Source organism: Saccopteryx bilineata, chromosome 8 (genome assembly GCF_036850765.1).
Source record: "Saccopteryx bilineata isolate mSacBil1 chromosome 8, mSacBil1_pri_phased_curated, whole genome shotgun sequence".
Classification (NCBI taxonomy): Eukaryota; Metazoa; Chordata; class Mammalia; order Chiroptera; family Emballonuridae; genus Saccopteryx; species Saccopteryx bilineata.
The window spans coordinates 6,178,418-6,200,658 of record NC_089497.1 but is presented as its reverse complement, the minus strand read 5'-3'; the positions used below and the strand labels follow the sequence as shown (position 1 = coordinate 6,200,658).

At 45.4% G+C, this 22,241-nt stretch overlaps 1 long non-coding RNA gene across 1 annotated transcript; it reads left to right on the top strand.

The window, feature by feature from the left end:
- Positions 1–4,199: 4,199 nt before the first annotated feature.
- On the top strand, positions 4,200–7,502 carry LOC136311958 (uncharacterized). The gene is made up of 3 exons (XR_010726855.1): positions 4,200–4,565; positions 4,751–5,060; positions 6,062–7,502. It is a non-coding gene; the product is annotated as an uncharacterized lncRNA (long non-coding RNA).
- The last annotated feature ends 14,739 nt before the right edge of the window (positions 7,503–22,241 follow it).

The window sequence follows — 22,241 nt, the reverse complement described above, 5'->3', positions numbered from 1 at the left end:
AGCAGTTGGTGAAAGTTCTGTTGGATGGCCAATCGTCCCAGGCAGCCTGGCGAGCTGATCAAGAGAACTGCAGGACCGAGTCACAGATGGTGGACGATGGCAGGGCTTCAGAGGCAGGGCAGAGGACACAGAGGAAGTCATTGTCCCCAGCAGCAAAGCTGAAAATAGCAACACCTTCAGGATATGATCTTCTGAATCCCACGTCTGTTATCGAAACCTGAGGAGAAAGGTAGAAATACTGTCCAAAAACGAAACCGGAAGGTTAATTACAAGCCTGTCATACAAAATAAAAATATTGTTCTGTCCTGTCAATTATGTCTCTTCACATAATTGATCTTCGATAAGATGTTTAATGTTTGCTTCATTTGGATGTGACACTAAAGATCCTTAGTTAAAATATGTCTGCTCTCTTGGGTACCAGGTTCCCAGATGAAGTAGGATTTAATTTTTAAGATCTAACTTTTCTGTGTCACAATGAGTGCTCTATCAAGTGACATCTCGGGACTGAAATGTGTTATGAGACAGGGAAAACGCTGTGTTAGGTTTTGAGAAGAAAGCCTAGAAACTCACGATGATATCCTCTAAAAGAAAAAACCCTTTTCAACACAGGAATATACCATGTTACACTTCTAGTTTATCAAAATATAATTCCAACACAGGAATATACCATGTTGCACTTCTAGTTTATCAAAATATAATTCCAACACAGGAATATACCATGTTACACTTCTAGTTTATCAAAATATAATTCAAAGGGGTGTGGAATTATCCAGTGACCCTACAAAGACAATTGTACTAGATTCTAAAATCTACACATTTTCTGAGGTCTAGACATCTATAATATTGGTTGAACTACCCCAAGTTCACTCCTGTTTCTTTTTAGACTTTACTTATATAAAACTAACAAAACACTGAATTCCAGTATGATAATACTGTGCTTTATCATAGGAAATATACATGTGGTTATTGTCCCCATTCCTAGCACAGAGCTCCTAAATCACTGAGAATTTACTGAGTGATAAGAGCCATAAAGGTGCCTTGACATTCCTATGAAACCCCTTTCACCCACGCTTGAGTGTATGTTAGTGAGGGGACTTTTAGAAGTCCCTAAGGATGGGAGCTGGTTGCCAGAGGAACCAACTGTGATTAGAAGATTAAGTTTTCTTTTTTTTAGGGGAGAAGAAGGGGGATAGTGAGGCAGACTCCTGCATGCACCCTGATTGGGATCCACCCAACAACACCATCTTGGGCCAATGCTTGAGTACTGAGCTATTTTTAGTGCCTAAGACTGATGCACTCCAAGAGAGCTATATTCAGAGCCTGAGGCCACCCTCAAATTAATCAAGCCACTTGCTGCAGGAGGGTAAGAGGGAAAGAAAGGGGAGAAGGAGGAAGGAAAAAGCAGATAGTCACTTTTCCTGTGTGCCCTGACCGGGAATTGAACCCAGAGTATCCATATGCTGGGCCAACACTCTATCCACTGAGCAACAAGTCAAGGCCAGAAGGTTGAATTTTCAGTCCTACCAGCCCAACCTCAGGAAGGAGAGCAGAGTAAAGGGTTGAATCAATTGCCAGCCGCTAAGGATCTTAATTAATTATCCCTGCGCATGAAGTCTTTATAAAACCCCGAAAGAATGAGGTTTGGAGAGCTTCTGGGTTGGGGAGAGTTGTAGTTTTGGGGAGAGCAATCCTTCCAGAGAGCATGAAAGCTTTGAGCCCCTTCCCACACACCTTGCTCTATGCATCTCATCCATCTGGCTATTTCTGAGTTATATATCCTTTTATAATAAACTGAAACCTAGTAAGTAAAATATTTCTCTGAGTTCTGTGAGCAGCTCTAGCAAATTAATCTAACCCAAGGAGGGGGTCATGGGAACTTCTGCTCTATAGCTGGTGGGTCATAAGCACAGGTGACGATTAGAACCTGCATTTGGCATCGGAAGCAGGGGATGGGTCGAGCCTTGTAGGACCAAGTTCTTAACCTGTGTGATCCAACGCTATCTCCAGGTAATAGTGTCCAACTGAGGTAAATTGTAAGACACCAGTTGGTGCCAAGAAAATTGCTTGGTGGTTTTTTTTTGTTTTTTGTTTTTTGTTTTAGATTTAGTGAGAAGAGGGGAGACAGAGACAGACTCCCAAGTGCACCCCCACTGGGATCTACCCAGCAAGCCCAGCAGGAGGCGATGCTCTGCCCATCTGGGGTCCCTTGCTCCATTGCAACCGAAGCCATTTTCTAGAGTCTGAGGCGGAAGCCACGGAGCCATCCTCAATGCTTGGGGTCAAATTGCTCCAACGGAGTCGTGGCTGTGGGAGTGGAGGAGAAGAGACAGAGAGAGAGAGAAGGGAGAGGGAAAGAGGGGGTGGAGAAGCAGAGGGGCACTTCTCCTGTGTGCCCTGACCGGGAATCAAACCTGGGACATCCACATGCCCGGCCGACACTCTACTACTGAGCCAACCACCAGGGCACTTGGTGATGTTAAAACACACACACACACACACACACACACACACACACACACTCCAGAAGTATTAACCAAAGCCAAATTACTAAGTGCACTTAGTAAAAGATTCCTTGTCAGTGTAATAGCTTCTAAATTAAAAACAAAACAAAACTGTGTTTGGTATTGAACTATCAGGATAGAAATACAAGTGTGTTCATTGTCTGCTGAGAGAATAGGATCAGAAATCCATGAATACCTCCATGACCACAGGCCCATTGGAGAGAGAGGGGTTTTGAAGACGACAGGAAATGGTCCCTGCGGAGCGCCCCCTCTTCGCCCCCTTTTCTCCTGGTGCTGTGCTTATGCTGATGGTGGCCAGGTGGAGGAATTGGCTAGCCCAGTAACTGCTTCTATCTGGAGGAAGAGTACGTGGTGCTGCAAGTGTGTGCTGCCCCCAGAGACAGATTAAACGGCACCGAAGTGCCCTTAGAAGAAATTAACCAAGCTCCAGAATGGAAAGTGACTTTAAAAAATTCATTCTCTTTTTATTTCAATTTTACGATTAAAGGGAAATGAATAAATGAAAAGACCAAGGAGAGAGAGGAAATAGTAAGGGATTATTACCACCCCACAAAGCTTTTATAGATATTATAGTTGGATGTCTCAAATAAAAGAGATGGATTTTTAATCCTTCCCCTCGTTTTACAGATCACAATTACTACGAAACTTATCACTCCGGGAGTCTGCAGGCTAAGCCAACGTACTTTGGAACCTGAAGCACAGAAATGACGGCGTTTTCACTTCTTCTCCCTCAGAGAAACGATGTTGTGGCTGTCCTTGCTCTCCAGGTGGATGAGAATTTTTTTCCTCTGTGTTGTGTCAAAGCAGACCACATAGTCCTAGGCATAATTTGAGCGGTTTATACTTGAAATTAAAGTTATATTTCTACCAAGGTGGGCTGTAAGAAATGACTCAGCGTTGGCACAACTTTGGTGTACATTTCACCAGATATAAGGAGAAAAAAAAAAAAAGAATTCCTAAACAGGCAAAAGGCTCAGAAAATTCAACTTGCTTCCTTCTCTTTGTTTGAAGTATTATCAGGTCAGTTGGCTGGGTCAGCTAAACAGACCGTCACTGCATTGAGAACTTTGTACCTGGCCCCACGCCCACAGCTTAAACTGGATTTTCTATCTTTACTTTTTTATAACTGCTCTAGGAAGTAAGGGCTCCTGTCTTGTATTTGTAGAAACTGAGAGGTAGAAAGAAAATAAATGCATAAAGTCACGGGAGAGCCAAGATTTGAACCAGAGGCATCACGTTTATTTGTACTTGAAACAACAGGAAGGGAGACCAGATGAGTCCTCTGGGAAAAAAAAAAAGTGTGAGTTCAGGTGTGACTTTCCCACTTATGCTCTGCCTGCTTCCTGACTGGGTCTTCATGAGGAATTAGGAGCAAAGTAACCCGAAAGTTGTATGTCAGGTAATGAAGTAGTTGGGGTAGATCTCATTTTCTGTGGCTTGAAAGTATCATACTGAAGCTTTTCCTCAACTGGCATTCCTATCAATTAGCACCCCCCCCCCCGACTGTCTTCTACCCAGGTGGCTGAATTTCTGTTGCAAAATTCGTTCAGATAGTTGTTACACACGTGCTTTATTGAAATGAAATATTTAACGTTTAATGAATTCCCACTCCTCCTTGGTGTGTCTAATTTATCCAGCGCAATTTGAAAATAAAATTTCATTTATGAGTCTCTTGTTTTACTGTTGTTTCCATATTTATTCTGTGTTTTCCTTTAACTACTTCCTGGGGGATTTAACAGTCTTCTGGATTACAGAGAATCCAGTGACCTCTAAGAGAATAATTCTACAAGATGCTTCTAGAATATTATTTGAGGAGAAGGGTGGGAAGTGTGTGTGTTTGTGCATGTGAAGTATTATTACACTTTTATTCAGATTTCATTTATTCATTTTTAGAGAGAGAGACAGAGAGAGAGAGAGAGTGAGAGTAAAGGGGAGGAGCAGGAAGCATCAACTCCCATATGTGCCTTGACCAGGCAAGCCCAGAGTGTTGAACCTGCGACCTCGGTGTTCCAGGTGGATGCTTTATCTGCTGTGCCACCACAGGTCAGGCCTGTCATTACACTTTGCATGCTTGTGTATTTGAGGTATGTGGATAATAATTTTTAAGTGCTTGAGCTTCTGTACAATATTCTGGACTGACCAGAAAGGTTTTATAGTATGATATTTATGTGCTAATACTCTTTTCTAGGATGATACGGCATTAGCTAACATAACCTTCATTTCAACAGGCAGAGCTTGATGTTTAAGCAATACAAATAACGTCTGCAAATATCCTACTCGGGAGACTGAATCGACTGACTGTGTATCGATTAGAGGTTGCAAACCGTCGCCGGTGTTCATTCTGAGCTGTGGAAGCTGCTCTCTTTCTCTTACGTCTGACAGAGATGCCAGGCCTGGAGCCGGCGTCATCGTCCCCTGCCCTGACAGCGTATTCCGAGGCGCCCACCCCTCTGCGCCCGCACCTGCCCTGCTCGCCACAGAAGACCGAGCCGGGGGCCAGCTCCGGGGGGCCCGCTGGTGTGCCGGGTGCACGGAAAGGTGGGCTACGGAAAGTGAGAAAAGCAAATGAAGGGAAGGAGGAAGTAAGGAAAGGAAGAAGGGAAGACAGACACAGAGAAGACATAGCAAGAAACTGCGGGGAAAGTGGAAGGAACAGGGTTTAAGGGGCCCAGGACACGTCCAGGGAAAGGAAGACTGGAGAGCCACAGGGAGCACTCTTGTTGACTGAACCATTCCTCTAGTTCAGGGTTCTCAGCCCGAGATCTGTGGAGAAAATGCGGGTCTGTGAGCGGGCTGTGAAAAAATATGACTGCCCCATTTTCTCTCGCGTCTGATTGAAAGTTGGCATGTCCGTCAACTGTGAATATAGGCCACAAACCGCTGGAGGATTAGCAACACCCATGGCTTTGTAGCAATAGCAAATATTTTCATATTACATTACTAATACTTATAAGGACTTGGAAGTCATGGTAGTTACTAGACTTGTCCCTAGAGGTTATTTAAGGCTTTAATGAAAGAACATCTATGCTAGGCTCTGGTTGGCTGGCTCAGTGGTAGAGTGTCAGCCTGGTGTGTGGAAGTCCTGGGTTCGATTCCCGGCCAGGGCACACAGGAGAAGCGCCCATCTGCTTCTCCACCCCCTCCCCCTCTTCTTCCTCTCTGTCTCTCTCTTCCCCTCCCGCAGTCAAGGATCCATTGGAGCAAAGTTGGCCCGGGTGCTGAGGATGGCTCCATGGCCTCCAACTCAGGTGCTAGAATGGCTCTGGTCACAGCAGAGCAACAGCCCAGATGGGCAGACATCACCCCCTGATGGGCATGCCTGGGGGATCCTGATCGGGTGTATGCAGGGAGCCTGTCTCTCTGCTTCCTCGCTTCTAACTTCAGGAAAAAAAAAAAAAGCACTATGCTATATCATGCATTTGGTTTTAAAATATTTTATAACTGTATTTTAATGGAATTTGTTTCCTTTTCAACCCTGTGACTTTCATTTTACGCATTTAAAAATATTATTCTGAGAAGAGACTTCTATGTGTCACCAGGTACTTAACGGGGTCTTTGATACAGAAAACGCGGAGAGTCTCTGCCGGACGGGAAAGTGTCCCATGTGCATGGCTTCCAGGGACCTGAGAGAGACCGTCCCCCGGGAGGCGGGCTGCCACCCCGGGCAGATGGCCTGACTTCACCCTGCCTTGTGCGTACAAACATGAACTTGACGCGTTCCACGATGCCACAAAGGTTGGCGATCACTGTCTCAATTACTACTACTGACGCGACTCTTTGAACTGGTCTTTGAAGAAAACCCACAGTTCCGGTTCTTCCTGAGCCGTCGGCTGCCCCCTGAGTCCAGAGATTCTCTGCTATCTATTTGGGCGTAAAGTCCAAATGGCTTTCACCCTGCCCCTCGTCCCATCTGAGCTGTCGAATTTTCAGTTCGTTAAGTTTCATCTCATAGAGCATGACGGTGTCTTTAAACGTGGGTAGGTAGAAAAGGGCTCATTTCTTATCAGTGGCCAAAACTTCCTGTCAGAGGTGCGGCTGATGACTACCTCTTTACATAGTCATGTCTCCCTTTTTATGTATGGAACGGACAAGGCCAAATTTTAACAAATTCAGAGTCACACTCTGTTTGTCGTTTGGTTGTCTGTAGCCTAACGTAAGGACATGTATCCTTTGTGCTTCAGTCTTTGAAAAATAAAGTGATTCTTAAAAAGAAAGTAGTCCGTGAAGTTGATTGGATTGTTGGTTCTTTTTCTTTTATGGATTTGTGATTTTTTTTTTTTTTTTGCTGTGATATGTGGCATCTGCATCCCCAGCTCTGCCATAAAAGGCTGTCAGAGGAAACAGTCTTTTTCTCTCCCGACCAGCACTAGCCGTGGCCGTCCGAGCGCCCTACGAGGAAGGGCTGCACTCGGATGAGCAGCATCTCCCGGGTGGAGAACAAGACCGCTAACTGGCCATTGATGACATTCCCTATTTCTCCGTAACCAGGAGACTGAAAATCATTTGGTTTCCTTTATCTGGGCCACAGCTGTCTCCGGCCCGATTCCAATTACTCTGATCTGCTGCGTCTTCTTGTCGGCAACATAGAGGCCGTTGAGGGGGAGCTCTAATGACATGGCGGTGACAGCTGAAATGTGTTTCCTCATTTTGATCTAGGTGAATGTCCTCCGTCCGATTGCTGGAGACCAGAAGCTTATTTCTCTCACATGTCCAGGAGAAATTTTTTTTTTTTTTTTTAAAGAAACAGAACAGCATTTTTTTCCCCCTTTCCACTAAACCCTGGACAAAGAGCAACAGCGAGCCAGCGTTGGTCAATCCATCATATGAGAAAGCATGAAAATCAATAAACCGAAAAAATGCAAAAGACCCCAATGTGTGTCCACCACACCCTCCGCCTCCAAGGAGTGTGTTCCCGGGGAGAGGAACGTCAGGACCGAGTCGTTAGCCTAAAGATGATGCATTTCCTTTTAGCCCGTTTGTACACAGTAATTGACCAGAAGTCTTCATAACAGGCTTCCCAGAGCAATTCAGTCGCTCAGCCAAACAGGATGAGGACAGTCCGGAGCACGTGCGCCTCATAATCATGTTGTTAGGGGGTGCGGGGTGGGGTGGGGGATGGGAAAGAGAAGCACCGCAGCTGTAGCTCCGTGGAGGTGGCCATCAGAAACAGTTGATTTATCAAAATGAATTGATCTTGGCAGCTTCAGTTCTGGGGCTGAGAGAGAGCAACACAGTCAGAGTCCAGCGCTGCTCACACGGCCAGAACAGAGTCCTCTTGGCCAGTCTTCCGCTCACATAACGGGCTCTACCAGGGAGAAATAGAAAATGCAGAATTTACCCAGCTGGACGGAGTAAGCCTCGCATCTCAGTGATCAATAAACGGAGTAAACACGCTCCCTGCTCTCCCGCTCCACGGGTACACAGGACAGCACAGTGCCTTCTTTTAAACCTGGACCCGCTGTCTTGGTCGGAGACACAGGGCAACACTAGCGATCAAACGCATTTCGGCCTCGCGGGAGAACAATGGACAGAGAGAGTTAGGGTTGAGCTTGCAGAACGACCCCCTCTATCCATGCCCCCAGTGGAACGGATTATCGCTCTGACCCTCCAACGGGGGGGGGGGTTGCACTGTGGCAAAACCCTCAATTAGTGTGCACAGTTCTGATTTTTAACCATCGGTCAGACCCCTGCACAGCTGCATACATGAAAACATTCTATGCTGTTCCCATCCACACGCTCTCTCTCCCTCCTGAAAACCGGTGGCTTGACTCGTGTGGTTCAGCGGCCGCCTCCTTAGAGCCCATGCCTCCCAGACACACAGATTACATCGATGACCAGCAGCTGCGCTGGACAGGCACCCTCGCCAGCTCCACGTCTTACCGGCTCCTCTCTCCACGCTCTCGGTGGGAGTCCTGACCCCCAGGTTCTGGGAGGCGGTCAGAGACCCGAGGAACTTCGGATCCCGCACGAGGTGGGGGAGGGGCCAGGGCTGGATGACTTTCAGGAAAGTGGCCCGGAAGCCAGTGTGACCGTTCTGTCTGTAATGCAGAGAGAGAGAGAGATAGGCTGCAAACACCTCACACTGACCTTCACATCGCCTTCACCTGGCCTCGCCGAAGAGGACAGGGCCCGCGTCCGTTTGCTGTTGCCACAGAACTCTGAAGGTCCGAATCCGGCTCTGCCTCCCACGGCCGCCGGGGAGACCGCTCCGGCCGAGTGCACTATCTGCTTCCAGCATTCCCTCTGTTTGGAGACCCTGTGGTCTGTCTAACGCCGTCGTCCTGGACGCCACGTCTGTTCTGTGGGGACCGATCGAGAGAGACAGGGACCTGGCTTACACGCTGGGGAAGTCATGGTCACCGGGTTCAGGGCAAACAAACCAACCCCCCACGTCTCACAGGGAAGAAAGTCTGTGTCAGCTGCTGAAGTTAAGAGTGAAAGAACCAAGCATGGACTCCGCCGAGACAGGAGTGTGACTGAAGGCCCAAGCTGGTGCGATGGTAGCTCAGGGCTCTGCCGAACATCGGTTCTGCTCCAGGTGAAAACAACGTTCACCCCCCAGGAGCTGCCGAGGCTGTAGGATCAAGTGTCGTCGCGAACCACAGTGCAATGGAGATGTTAGTGTTCGGAATAAGCCGGGGAAACACTGGAGGTTGGATGGCTACGCCGCTCCTTCGCTCTGTGTGAGAAGTAACCGTGGTCAGCCTCGCTAGCGTGCAGAACGGATGAAACACATGATCTCGAGGACGCAGAGCTGGGGTTGGGGTCACAGCCCGTCACCAGAGCTAATCTGGGTTTCCAACCTCCTCTCTGGCCAGGGAGAAGAGGGAAACTGGGGCCTGTGATTACTGAGCCTAACGAGTGCCTCTACTTAAAGGTTTTTGGATCCTGCGTGCGACCTTGGGCGTGTTTTTAGCCTTTCAACTGCCATCCTCTGCAGATGAGTAGCAGTAGCTCCTTCTGGCCAACTGATTCCCTCCACTCACGCCCTCTCGCAAAGAAGACTGTCTCACGGATGCTTCCCACATGTTGAAGGGCATCAGTCGTGCCCAACAGAGGAAGGACAGACGGAGACGGCATGGCCTGGGGACAGGGTGCTGAGCTCGGGGCACAAGGGGCACTGGGCACCTGTGTGATGCGGGATGAGCCACTTCACCTTCCTGAACCCAGGTGTCCTCTGAAAAATGACAGGGTGCCCATGACAGCCAGATCCTGTGGTGATCCTGAGGCAGAAAAGGGAAGCCATGCCTTGCTCTTTCAGCACGTAGGACAGCACTACATTAGCGTAGGTAAGCATCAGCTGCAGGGGCCGGCATCAATCACCGTGGGATAAATAGCAACGAAACATTCTATCTGGATATTAAAAAAACTCAACGTACATTTCCACCCCCCCCCCCATCTTGTTCACATTCTATTTCAATTTATCGCTTTGCTGTCCCGCAGGAAGGCTAAGGATCCTGTTGTTTCATGTTGGCGGGGATGGGAGATAATAGAATATTCCGGGGTGTAGCTGTCGGGCGCAGTTCGAGAGAAAGGTTAGCCTTGGCGATGCGCCCTGCATTCCCATCGCCGCTCAGGGCTCTTCCTCACCTGGCTCCGGCTTCTCCCCAGAGCCCCGTGTCAGAGGCAATGAATGCTAAGTAGGCTCTGGCAGGGAAACTCCCGGTGACCCTGGAAACGGCGTTTAACCTTTTCCACGGATCAGCATCCAAACTGCAAAGCAGACATGACAGGAGCTGCCTCCTTCCCGGGTCTGCGAGTTACAGGGCTAAGAGAAGGGATTGTCAGACACTCTGAAAACGCTCAGCGCTACCGACGGACCTAGTAACGTGAAGGTTAATAATTCACAAGCGCACACTTGCCTGGTGGCCTTGTTGGGCCCTCGCGGACGGCTCTTGTGTGATGGTTTGGGTTATTTCCTACTGGAAACGGCAAAACCTCTAATGACAAAATCTTTCGCCAGTATTAGATGCTTGTGATTGGAAAAACGGGATTTTCTAATGCGTGGGAGGCATATCAAAGCTATCAGAAAAGTGTTTCTACGGTGGTGAGGCCAAGGTCACAAGCACCGACAGTGTGGCTCCTTCGAGCAGCGCTACACAGAGTATCTTTCTAACGAGGTTTTCTTTTCCTCTTTCTTTTTTTTTAAAAATTATTTTAGAAGAAGAAAACAGAGTTGGCATAAGCTCTATGACAGGCACAATGAGGCTTTCTTATGAATGAAAGACACTGACAGGCAGCCCCACGGGGGTTTATGTAATTTGAGAGTACAGCTTTAAAAACCGTATTACAGGCGGCAGCACTTAAGATTAATACAGAGGGCAGGTGCCCCTTTCATATACGTTTCACTAGCGCTTAGCACCTTGATTTGCGAAAGAAAAAAAAAATGAATACAGTGTGTCCAAGGGCAAAGACTGTGCTGTAATAATTAACAGGAGAAGGGGACGCCACACTCCTCAGTGTTAGAAGAGAATGTCATTGACAGTTCGTTTTGTTTTTGTTTTTGTTTTGCAAAGTGTAGCTGTAGGTGACCTGGGAGGTGACCTTCCAGGAAGGGCTACCTAAAAACACGTGGAAGAGAGGACCACGTCATCGGGGGGAGGTGGTGATTAGGGGAAGAGCGCAAGGAATGTGTTACGATGTTTATGACGTGATCGACGCAGAGAAGAGGGCGCAGGGAGTGGTCCTGGGGTGGGAGGGAGGTAGCAGGTGGGAGAGGAGCTTTATCAGCAGTCTGCAGCGGGCCACGTGGAGCTTCAGAGACGCGCAGGTCAACTTTTTAAATTCAAAATATAGTTTGCGAAGTCAAACCTTAGCGTGCTTGCCGATGTCATGAGTTACTACTGCGTCTATATTAAAACTGCGCACGTAAATCTTAACGCAGGGTGCCATTCCTGGAGGCCCTAAGGAAATGATCGGATATACTATAGAAAGAGGTCTACATCCAAGGTTGTTTATTTTGGTGTCGCTAACTTTCATTTTTTTTTCTTTTTTAAATTTCTTTCTTTCTTTTTTTAAAAAAAAATTTTTTTTTAAAATTTTTACTTATTCATTTTAGAGAGGAGAGAGAGAGAGAGAGAGAGAGAGAGACAGAGAGAGAGGAGAGAGAGACAGGGTGGAGGAGCTGGAAGCATCAACTCCCACATGTGCCCTGACCAGGCAAGCCCAGGGCTTCGAACCGGCGACCTCAGCATTTCCAGGTCGACGCTTTATCCACTGCGCCACCACAGGTCAGGCTCATTTTTTTTTTTTTTCAAACTTATTCAGTATAGATATTTGCTTTCTGCGGCATTATTTTTCATCCAGCTTTCTAGAAGAGTGATCGTGCCTTCGTTATTTCTTACTTTTTCTTCTACTAATTTGGAAGTTTTTTTTCCCTACTTTATGCTATCTTTAAATTTTTATGTGCCTTCTGAAATTCTATGATGCAACACTACATCTCTCCTCCTCTGAACCAATTTGGTCAGGTCCTTGCAAATCCTTAAAACACTGAAATCCCCCACTGGTTTTCTTTATTTCTAACCAGCGTTTTAATCTTCTGGTTTTAAAATCATTTCTGTTCTCGGTTTTAAACAAATTAACTCACTGTTAGCTGTGTCTGCTCTGCTATTGGACATTTCAATTTTTTTAAACTTTTCTTAGATTTTATTTATTTATTTTTAGAGAGAAAGGAGAGAGAGAGAGAAAGAAAGAGAGAGAGAGAAAGAAAGAGAGAGAGAGAGAGAGAAAGGGGGGAGGAGCAGGAAGTATCAGCTCCCATATGTGCCTTGACCAGAGAGGAAGCTTGGGGTTTTGAACTGGTCATCTCAGTGTTCCAGGTCGGTGCTTTATCCACTGCGCCACCACAGGTTATTTATTTAATATAAAATAATTCAATATGAAAACTTGTAAGCATAGGATTTGAGGACTTGCTTTCCTGACACATTTAAGAGGGAGTGCCTGACGTAATGCCCAATATATATCACGCTCTCAACTGCTTAAGTCGGTAATTCTTACCGACAAGGACACTCTCCTACGTAACCACGTAACCACGAGCAAACTTCAAAATCAGGAGACTGACGTCGATACCGTACTCCCGTCCAATCGGACTCCTCTGCAGCTTCCTCATTGGCTCTGAGCTGCCCTCTACCGCCAGGGGTCTCGCGCAGAATCCAGCGCGTAGCTGCCCCATCTCTTTATTTATTTTATTTTTTATTTTTTATTCATTTTAGAAAGGAGAGAGAGAGAGAAGGGGGAGGAGCAGGAAGCATCAACTCCCATATGTGCCTTGACCAGGCAAGCCCAGGGTTTTGAACCGGCGACCTCAGCATTTCCAGGTCGACGCTTTATCCACTGCGCCACCACAGGTCAGGCCTGCCCCGTCTCTTTAATCTCCTTTCTTCTGGAGCAGTCCCCCAGCCTTCCTTGACATTCCCCGTGGACACTGTCGGAGGCTGCAGCCCAGCTCTCTCTCGTCATGTCCCTCAGTTCTTGTTCCTCCGCTGTTTCCTCAGGGTTCGACTCGGGTGATGCATTGTGGTAGAAGTGCCACATAAGTGATACCATATTTTTTTTCTCATCGCGCTCTATCCGGTGGCACGTGATTTTGATGTGTCCCATTACCGACAATCATAACCACGATTAAAGTGCTGTCTGTCAAGATCTTCCACAGTGAAGGTACTCTTTAGCCCAGTGGTCCCCAAACTACGGCCCGCAGGCCTTATGCGGCCCCCTGAGGCCATTTATCCGGCCCCCCCCCCCCACTTCCGGAAGGGGCACCTCTTTCATTGGTGGTCAGTGAGGGGAGCATGGATCCCATTGAAATACTGGTTTGTTGATTTAAATTTACTTGTTCTTTATTTTAAATATTGTATTTGTTCCCGTTTTGTTTTTTTTTCTTTAAAATAAGATATGTGCAGTGTGCATAGGGATTTATTTGTTCATAGTTTTTTTTTATAGTCCAGCCCTCCAATGGTCTGAGGGACAGTGAACTGGTCCCCTGTGTAAAAAGTCTGAGGACCCCTGCTTTAGCCCTTCGCAATGAGTAAGGACTGTGTGAAGTACTTGAACACTGCTAGACCAATATGCGATTGCTCTGCAAACTTTTTCCACGTAGCTTGATCAATGCCCGGCTGAATTAATTATTACTTGAATGGTTGTCAAATTGTGGTTTCCTGATTTCTTTATTCTATCTCCACGTATGCATTGTCAGTCTACTGTAAGGAAAAGCTTTCTTCCACACCTACATGTTCACTTATTTATATCAGTGTGAACTCATGAATTCCTGTTTTATTATAAACCACTGCAATGATTTATTTTGATGCTCAAACTGTCCGGAGTTTGGCTAGAAATCTTTTACACGGTGCCTGTGTCTTTGACATTTCCATTTCCCCCATGATTCTTTGGGCATTTTCTTACTTTCTGTCCCAAGGATGTTCCAGGCTCTCCTTAGAACTTCCCTGCCTCTGCTCAGGAAGCAGCCGTTTTTTTTTGTTTGTTTTTTTTTAGATTTTATTTATTCATTATAGAGAGGAGAGAGAGAGAGAAGGGGGGAGGAGCAGGAAGCACCAACTTCCATATGCGCCTTGACCAGGCAAGCCCAGGGTTTCGAACCGGCAACCTCAGTGTTTCCAGGTTGACGCTTTATCCACTGCGCCACCACAGGTCAGGCGAAGCAGCCATTTCTCCAAGGAGCCTGGTTCCTCTTTCAGTGGAGGGTGGCGATTTAGAAACTAAGACCTGAGTGTGGAGTGCAGCCACTGCTACAATCCTCAGGCCTCACTCACATTATTCTCTCTCCTCCTGTGTGTGCGCCCATGATACAGAAATATATGTCTATGTATTTATACTCCTGCGTTTACTCTCCACACTGTTTATATTCACATCCGTGGGTTCCACGGACCCCTTCCATCCCAATCCCTCTTGCTTGTGCTTTTCATGTTCGTCACTCCTTTCTCCAACAGTGAGGACGCTGCCCCTTGTCTCCCCCGGCAGATTTAACGCCTCAGTCTTGCTCACATGTAGCCCACTTCCCATGGCATCTGTGACCCCACTCCCTCACCTCGCAGACTGGGACGGAAACATTTACGGTTTGAAAAATGTGCATTGCCTGACCTGTGGTGGCGCAGTGGATAAAGCGTCAACCTGGAAATGCTGAGGTCGCCGGTTCAAAACCTGGGCTTGCCTGGTCAAGGCACATATGGGAGTTGATGCTTCCAGCTCCTCCCTCCCTTCTCTCTTTCTGTCTCTCCTCTCTCTCTCTCTCTCTCTCTCCTCTCTAAAATGAATAAATAAAAAAAATTTTAAAAAAAAGAAAGAAAAAAAAAGAAAAAAAAAAGAAAAATGTGCATTGATTAAATATTTTTATTTCTAGGATTTCTCTTTAAAAAACACTCTTTTTACCTAATCTATTCTTAACATAGTTTCTTTCTTTCTTTCTTTCTTTCTTTCTTTCTTTCTTTCTCTCTTTTTCTCTCTCTCTCTCTCTCCCTCCCTCCCTCTTTCCTTTCCTTTTCCTCCCTCCCTCCCTTCTTTCCTCCTTTCCCTTCCTCCTTCCCTCCTTTCTTTCTTTCTTTTCTTTCTTCCTTCCTTTCTTGACACAGGGTTTTTATTTTTTTTCTTTATCTCTTAAATCATTTGAAACTTACTTTCATATTTATTTACAAGGGATTGTTTTTCAGACAGCTCTATTATCTTCAGTTCTTAGGGTTCACATGCTCCCCTTAGCGGCATCTTCTCCCCCTGCTCATTGTGGCTCCTTTCTGTGTCAGGCTGACAATTTTTTTTTTTTTTTTTTGCTGTGAGTTGTTCTTCAGCAGGGTTGTTGACCTCAGAAGCCTCGTTGTCCAGGGTTGTGGACTTGTCCCTGTGGAGTTTTTCCTGCGCAATGACTTTGTATTTGCCTCTTTCAAGGTTTGATAAGTCTCACTGCGTTGGACAGATTATTCCACTCACTTCTCACGTTGAGAGACCCATAGCCCAGGAGTAGGGCCCTCCCACCCACGGTGGGCACACGTGTGCTCTGCTCTTGCACCGGTGATCCCTCCCTACACACGCCGTATCCCTCCGCTGCCTGCAGCTGGCCCTAGGGCTCGGGAACGGCTGCTGCCTTGAAGCAAAGTTTATTTTATTTATTTATTTATTTTTTTAAATTTTTTTATTTTTTTTTCATTTTTCTGAAGCTAGAAACAGGGAGAGACAGTCAGACAGACTCCCGCATGCGCCGGACCGGGATCCACCCGGCACGCCCACCAGGGGCGACGCTCTGCCCACCAGGGGGCGATGCTCTGCCCATCCTGGGCGTCGCCATGTTGCGACCAGAGCCAGTCTAGCGCCTGGGGCAGAGGCCAAGGAGCCATCCCCAGCGCCCGGCCATCTTTGCTCCAATGGAGCCTTGGCTGCGGGAGGGGAAGAGAGAGACAGAGAGGGAAAGCGCGGCGGAGGGGTGGAGAAGCAAATGGGTGCTTCTCCTGTGTGCCCTGGCCGGGAATCGAACCCGGGTCCTCCGCACGCTAGGCCGACGCTCTACCGCTGAGCCAACTGGCCAGGGCTTGAAGCAAAGTTTAGATCTGACTCTCCGGGTCCTGGCTTCTTCTCTCCAAACTCCCGGTAAATTCGAGCCTCTAGCCCCCCCCATGGTCTGGGTCTGATTCTTATCTCCCTGGTCAGTGGTTTCATCTCCTTATTTCTGGAACCTAGGAATTTCCTGATCTCATTTCATATTGGACTACATATTGACTTAAAATAATTTTTTTGCTGTTGTTGTACATAGTGCACAGTTTAGTGTTTTGTCCAGGGACTTCTGCAGTGTTACTAGTAAAGAAATGTTGTAAATGACTTACATATTTAACAATAGTGGACCACTGAAATAAATTATGATGTAGTTGTAAGATGGAATAATATGTAACTAACACGAATAATGTGGCTCAAATACAACTGCGTAGATAGAAAATGCTTCTTGTTCTATAATATTAGGTTATCTAATATTAGGTTAGGAAGCACAATACAAAATTATGGAATTTTAATTGTATAAGAAAGTAAAAACAATGTGTAAGAAAAATGGCTGTAACTATGTACTAGAATAATGATATGTGGTGTCAAATGTGTAAGAAAAATGGCTGTCACTATATACTAGAAGAACAATGTGTGGTGTCAGGTGGTGCTAGACTCATCGGAGGATCACTCTGTAAACTACATAGCTGTCTAACCACTATGCTGTCCATCTGAAACTAGCATAATACTGTATGTCAACTGTTATTGAAAAATTAAAAAAATTTATATGGATATCTCTCCAATCCAAAAAATATATATACTAGAATGTTAAGGAGTGACTCTGGTTTATGGTATTATTATTTAATTAATTTTATTTCCTGTAGAGATAGCAGAAAAGTAACTTTGATAGACATCCCTAAACCATAGAATTTCTTAAATAATAATAGTAACAATATCAACAGTGCTTTATAACTCTAGTATTAGCTAATTATCTGTATATTGGTTGACATAAAATACTTTAAGGCTAAGGATAAGAGAAACTAAAGAAATTAACATTATTATTTGAGAAATAACATCCTATTTTTTCAGTTTTTAATATTATTTTAAAAATAAACAATGAGCCTGACCAGGCGGTGGCGCAGTGGATAGAGCATCGACTTGGAAACGCTGATGTCACCAATTCGAAACCCTGGGCTTGCCTGGTCAAGGCACATATGGGAGTTGATGTTTCCTGCTCCTCCCCTTTCTCTTTCTCTCTCTCTCCTATCTAAAATGAATAAATAAAAAATATTAAAAAAATAAACAATGAGCCTGATCTGTGGTGGCGCAGTGGATAAAGCGTCGACCTGGAAATGCTGAGGTCGCTGGTTTGAAACCCTGGGCTTGCCTGGTCAAGGCACATATGGGAGTTGATGTTTCCTGCTCCTCCCCTTTCTCTTTCTCTCTCTCTCCTATCTAAAATGAATAAATAAAAAATATTAAAAAAATAAACAATGAGCCTGATCTGTGGTGGCGCAGTGGATAAAGCGTCGACCTGGAAATGCTGAGGTCGCTGGTTCGAAACCCTGGGCTTGCCTGGTCAAGGCACATATGAGAGTTGATGCTTCCAGCTCCTCTCCCACTTGTCTCTCTCTGTCTCTCCTCTCTCTCTCTCTCTCTCTCTGTCTCTCCCTCTCCTCTCTAAAATGAATAAATAAAATTAAAAAAAAATAAACAATGAAAAAATGCAGAGTAGTTAAGGATTGACTGTAAAGACTACTAGCTAGTCCTTAAAAGTAAAAATAATTTGCAGGATGTTTAATTGTTAGATTTTACCTATATTTTGAATTGAATAAAAAGTTTTAAAGTAAAGAAGGTACTTTAACTTGAAACCATTGTGAGCATTCTCAAAGGGATTTTATCACTTGAACTTGAATTGAATATTAATAAGAAACAAGCTTCATCTAAATTAAGTTTGAATACAATTCTGTATCTTAGCCAATCCTTAATTTTTTCTTAGTGCTCTAGGACTAAAATTAAAATTTTATACTCACTGAATTAAGAAATTCTACTAATTATCAGTTTGTGGAATAGTATATATATTTGTACCTAAGTAGATTTTATGGCGACCAATAAAAAAATAATGCGTTTTAAAATCTGGCGATGTAATTAAAAGCTGAATAACTGTGTCCAGTTGGTGATTTCTTCTTAGAGTAAGTACACCGGAGAGAATGCAGATTTGAGTTGTATCGCTTTAAGAAAAATAACAAAACAAAAACAAATATTTATTTACCCCTTCTGTGCCTGTGTGCTAGAAGCAGATTTTATTATAAAACAGTTGTGTCAGACACTTGACCATTATTAGAGCATATGATGAATTTATTTGCCTCTTTAACTCCCTATTAGACAGTGCTCACAGCTGTAACTCATATTTCTAATTACTATGGTCTTCTAAATGGACTCTATCTGCATAACGGGCAACTGTCTTTTCAGTGACTTGTTCCCCCTTCTGTTTATATGATTCCTCTCATCGGTGCTCCTCCTGTCCGACTTCACGGTTGCTGTTTCCTGGTCTCATCTGGCGCTTCCCCACCCTCTCTCATACATAGAACATACTGTCTTTACACTCTGGGGTCCACAGGCAAGGCTGCTGCTGCCGGAGCCCTGAGGCTGAGTGACAGCGCCTCAGATCCCCTGTCTCCCGTTGGCACGTGGCACCCCTCTACCCTCTGCAGGGGACACGCGGCCTGGGAAGTCCTGAATTATTCCATCTTGTCGCTGTTTTCATGAGGATTTCCTCAGTGGCCGCGTCTCCAGGTTTTTTTTTTGTTTTTTTGTTTTTTGTGCGCTTGTTAAGGCTTTAAAATCCATAAACCAGCCTTTAAAAAAATGTTTAAGATTGTTTGATTAAATAATCAAACCCTCCCATGCAGAGAGCTTTCTTGATCACTGCCCACACGTCAGTAGGACTCACCAGGGTTACCAGTAAAGGGGCGTGGCTGTTCTGGAATCACTGCGCCTGTGGCTGAGCTGCCTCGAGTGATTGTGGGAAAAATGTTGTCCGCTGAATCTCGAGATCTTGAAGAAATTTACTTTTCTTTTTTTATAAATACGCACACGTCTCTTAGATCCAGGTTTTATATGATTCCGTTCCCCTTCTCCATTTCCCGTTCTTTTCTTCCCTTCCCTTCACTTCCCTTCCCTTCCCTTCCCTTCCCTTCCCTTCCCTTCCCATTCCCTTCTCTTTTCAAATCTAGTCATTTGAGAAAGTTAAGCTCATGAATCATTTATGTTTTGAATTTTATATTATTTTTATTAATAAGAAAGCACTGTGTCCAGGAAGAGTTTCTGGGAGAAAATAATTTCGAAACCATGGTATTTTGCAAAGGGATGCTCGCCTGTCCTCCAGAGTTCACGTGAAATAAAGAAATAAAGGCTTTTGGGAGACTGAGGGAGGTAAACACGTATTGAGCAACTTTGTGCTGGATACTACCTCAGCCTTTCTCAAATGCATTAGCTGTTTACATTCTTACATAATATAAAGTTATGTACAAATAACATGTTCCGCTTTTGCCTTTGCAAAACAGAAAATGGATCTGAGACCCAAGTTCAATTACGATCTTCCTTTAGTGTCCTAATGGAACAATTTCTTTCTTCTGTCTACATGGTTCTTATTTATCTGCTTATTTTAATTGTTCTAGTTCACCTATATTTTTAGTATATGTTCCATCAACTCCTTTTTTTCTGAAAAAGAAAAAAAACCTGAATAAATAAAATGCGGATCGTGACAGATGCTCTCGAACGTAGCCCTGGACTGGGGTATTCTGTCATTTTATACCGAGAGCGTAAAAAAGTTACCAGACAGTCAAAATTATTTCTTCAAGCTGGAAGAAAAAAAAGCCTAATTTAAGGTTTTGGCTCTTCACAAGCATTTCACAAATTCCGAGCTTTGCAGGGGGCATATTTTCTCTGAGGGAAAAATATAATAGTTTATTCCAAACTATGCTAGATATAATTTGATAAAGGAAAAAGAAATCTTAGAGAAGCTCTTTGTGCCCTGGAATGTTTTTGTGCAAACTTCAGCTGTACAATAAGATCTTGGGAAACAAATTCTTTCATTTTGGGTAAAAGCAAGAAATGAGAGCGTAATGGAGAGAACAGTGCACTGAGGCTCAGGGGAACATCTGGGGTGTTGGGAAAAGCACAGGCTTTGAAGATAGGAAGACATACGTTGCCAGTGTGCTGGCCACCTGGACCCATGTATTTTCCATAACGATTGACTCCAGTTTTCTTCACCACGAAAGGAAGAAAATGGTAACTTCCTTGGCTGGGTTGTTCTCAGATATCAAGTACCTAATTCAGGGCCGTTATCATTTATAGCGACGAAACCCTGCTTGAAGTTCTGGTCTTACTGCTGTGTGACCTTGGACAAATCATTTTGCCTCTCTGACAAAGCTCCTGATTCTTGGCCATGCCTCCCTGGGAAGAATTTTGAGATGAACATTGAGAATCATGACTGTGCTTGGTACATCCACCTTGTGGAGCTGTCCAGAGCGCGCCACGGACAGAGCTTGGCTGTCTGTGCTTGAATCTGAGCCCTGACTGTCACCCGCCATTTGATGTTGGCCAAGTTGCTTTGTTTATTTGGGGTCTCAGTTTCCACATTTGTGTTATGACAATAACGACAGCAGCCACGCCATAGGACTGTTGTAAGAATTATGCAATTTAATGTAGGAGAGTGGCTGGCACACTATCAGTGGTCAGTAAATATTAGGTATTGGTGTTGCTGGAGTCACTTTCAGAGACAGTATTGATGCCGGTATTGGAAAGCAGTGTGGCATAGAGGAAGGCTTTGGCATCAGCAGAGTGAGACTCAAGTTTTTAAGCTGTTTCCCAGCCTTCCAGAGGTTCTCTGTTAAATGGCAACGCTATTATTTATCTCTTCTGGTGGCTGTGAGGGTGACCTCTTGACTTCTTTCCACTGTGGTGAGAAACTTCTTAGGGGATAATTGAAAAGTACAATGGGACAGTGATTCAACTAGGAATTCGGAGTGACAGAGGCTGTTTGTACCCAGAATTCACCCTTACGCTCTTTAAGACTGCCCAGCTATGGACATGGGCATCTTATTCTCCCACTTCTCTAAGTGGAGGAACAAGGAAAACACTCCCCTTTGAATTTCTCCGCTGGCCTCTCTTTCTGAGACAGACAGCTCTTGATATTCCTAACATTTATTTATTTTTTGAGATTTTATTTATTGATTTTACAGAGAGAGGAGGTGGGGAGCGAGAAGTATCAACTCACAGTTGCTTCACTTTAGTTGTTCACTGCTTCCTGTAGGTGCCTTGACCGGGCAAGCCCAGGGTTTTGAACTGGCGACCTCAGCCTTCTAGGTCGACACTCTATCCACTGCGCCACCACAGACCAGGCAATATATATATATATATATATATATATATATATATATATATATATTTGTATTTTTCTGAAGCTGGAAACAGGGAGGCAGTCAGACAGACTCCCGCATGCGCCCGACCGGGATCCACCCGGCACGCCCACCAGGGGTGATGCTCTGCCCATCCGGGGCGTTGCTCTGTTGCGACCAGAGCCACTCTAGTGCCTGGGGCAGAGGCCAAGGAGCCATCCCCAGCGCCCGGGCCATCTTTTGCTCCAATGGAGCCTCGGCTGTGGGAGGGGAAGAGAGAGACAGAGAGGAAGGAGAAGGGGAGAGGTGGAGAAGCAGATGGGCGCTTCTCCTGTGTGCCCTGGCCGGGAATCAAACCCGGGACTCCTGCATGCCAGGCCGATGCTCTACCACTGAGCCAACCAGCCAGGGCCTAGGTCAGGCAATATTACTAATATTTATTAAGGGCCTGATCTGCCACGTACTTAGTTATACTATACGTTACCGCATTCTATCTCCCCAATCGCCTTGATGTTGAGTGGTATCCCTGTTTGACAAATGGTTACACAGAGGCTCAGAGAGAGGCAGTGACTGGCTTTAAGATGACAGGACTCATGGGCAATTGAACAAAGACTTAAATGGCACAGTCCACTGCACCCTGATTCCTCCGCGCGGACGGAACATGAACTTCTCTCTCTGTGTACCCGCAGGGGCCCGTGTCTATCAGGGGAGCCCGCTAGGATAGGAAAAGGGGAACTCTTGGTATTGGCTCTAGCTTGAAACAGGCACCCTTGCTCTCTGAACTTGAATCTGAGCCGTCAGGGCAAGCTGACTTCTCGGTAGGCGAGAGGGCATGTAGCTGAGACAG